The following is a 2,272-nucleotide window of genomic DNA, read 5'->3' on the forward strand; positions in this document are numbered from 1 at the left end:
TTCCTGAAGCCTTTTCATTGACAATGCCTTCAATTCATCTTGGACTTCTTCCTTCAGTATCATTGACTCTTGATCATATACTACCAGTTGAAACATTTGAACATTTCTTTTCGGTACAGTGTCTCTGAGTATTCCTTCCATCTTCTTTTTCTTTTATAAGTAATTTTTTCTTTGTTTATAGATTTTTTAAAAATACAAATAGAAACCAATAAAAGATATCCAAAGGTATTGTGAAATTCCAAAGTTGTCTTTCTCCCTTTTTCTTGGTTTTGTAAATTAAGATACTCTTAATGTGTTCTGTTCCTCATTTTATCTCTTGTCCATTTGCCAGGTCTCTTATTTGATCATTTCTTTCCAGGCCTCTTGGGGCCTTTGCTATGAGCTGTCTTGGCCCGGAAGCTAGATGCATCATCATAGCTCTTGCAGGTGTTCCTCTTGGAGCGTTTCTTCTTTCCCAAAACAACAACAACAACAACAAATTTCTTGTTTTTATAGCATCGTTTCGCATTAGGTCCCATCTTCATCTGCTGGTCTTTAGCTTTTTCCTTTGTGTTCTGTGCATTGGGTTTCTGATCTCCCTCAAGGAAATCCCGTTCATCAGAGAAGCTTTTCTGATATTTCTTAATGGCATTCATCACTTTTGTTTTCCTGATGCCTCTTCTGAAGACCTCTGTTTGGACCTTCGTTCCATATTTCCTAAGCACTTGTAGTTGTTTAGCTTTTCAGACTTTTCCATGGCAGTCTGTTTAGACTGCAGCTTCTGTCGAATTTTCTGCAACTGCTGATCAGACACGGCCATCATTGCCATAAATATATATGACCAAAAATATTTCTCAAAACTAGGACTAGGACGCTGGGCTGATGGCAGCTAGGGTGGAGGTGCAGTGAGGTTTGCCATCAGCAATACCACAGAATACCAGACAAAGCAGTTTTAGGGCAAAGCTCCAAAACTTGGAACCACATAGATAGGAATGTTTAAAAGGTTTGAAGGCTTATAGATAGTGGAACTTGTAGCGAAAGTAAAAAATCGCGTACATTTTAATCTGCTGGGCTCGGCATCTGGAAGCCAACAACTTGGGTGAGACCAATCAGCAAAACCAAGTCGGGGAGAAGACACTCCACAAAAAAACACCATGGGAACCTCAGCGCAAAGGTGGACAATACACTTTATCGCTTTTGCTTTGTTCTGATTTTCTTTTTTTTTTTTTTTGGTATGGATTCATTGACCTCCAACTGTCAGCACACCTCCATTCTGGTGACTAGAGGGGTTGCCTGAGCAAGTGGACACCCCCCAACCACACCATTGGTGGGTTCTTCTGTCACACATGCAGACAGATACTCTCAACCCAAGACTCGGCACTGAACTCTTTTCTTTTTTTAAAATGGAAAAGCCAGAACAAGAGGCGTGGAGCGGGAAAGAGAGTTTAAAAACAAAACAGGTTGAAAACTACATAAAATCCTCAGGTACAGCTTAACAACCAACAGTGGCATCTTGAAATCTCCAAGGCAACTTTGAAGGCAAGAAGCTGAAAGAGGACATTAAAGTCATACTCATATCAGGCTACAGAATTTTTTTTTTTTCTTTCTCTCCCTCCTCTCTCTTTTCTGCGATTATAGACTACAATATCCAGTCTATTTGTTTTTGTTATTTTGTTTTGTTTTTCTGTTGTTGTCTTGATGTTTTATGCTCCCCCTTCTGCATGTGGGGGACTCTTTTTGTCACAATATTACCCAAGAAGAGTCAGCAACTACTGCCATATAGTCAAGCTACAATCACATTCTATAAAACACCCAAATCTAGGCAAGAACCAAGGTCAACTGCCATATACCAGGGAGGCAGACAACACCTGTGAAAGTTACTCTGAGTTAAGCAATAAGAAGAGTGAAAAGGACAAATCCCTCAATACCACTAAGATAGAAGAACAAACAGAAAAAAAAGGATAAAAAAATCTGAAGATCTAAGATTTATGTTGGACAACATGAAGAGGAATAACTTAAGAATTATCAGCATTTCAGGACAAGAAGACACAGAAGAACTAAACAACATAATCAGCCAACTGGACCTCATAGATGTGTACAGAGCCTTCAACCCCACACATTCTTTTCCAGTGCACATCGACCATTCTCCAGAATAGACCTTACCTTAGACCACAAAATAAATCTCCATAAATTTACAAATATCAAAACACTAAAAAAGCATCTTCTCAGACCACAATGCTGCCAAATTAGAAATCAACAATAGGAAGACCAAGGAAATAAAGTCAAATACATG

General features: G+C 39.0%; 1 pseudogene; it reads right to left on the reverse strand.

Moving 5' to 3' along the window:
- Nucleotides 1-287: 287 nt before the first annotated feature.
- On the reverse strand, nucleotides 288-799 carry LOC102812185 (annotated as a pseudogene).
- Nucleotides 800-2,272: the final 1,473 nt, after the last annotated feature.

The sequence above is a fragment of the Chrysochloris asiatica genome, unplaced genomic scaffold (assembly GCF_000296735.1).
Source record: "Chrysochloris asiatica unplaced genomic scaffold, ChrAsi1.0 scaffold00134, whole genome shotgun sequence".
NCBI lineage: Eukaryota > Metazoa > Chordata > Mammalia > Afrosoricida > Chrysochloridae > Chrysochloris > Chrysochloris asiatica.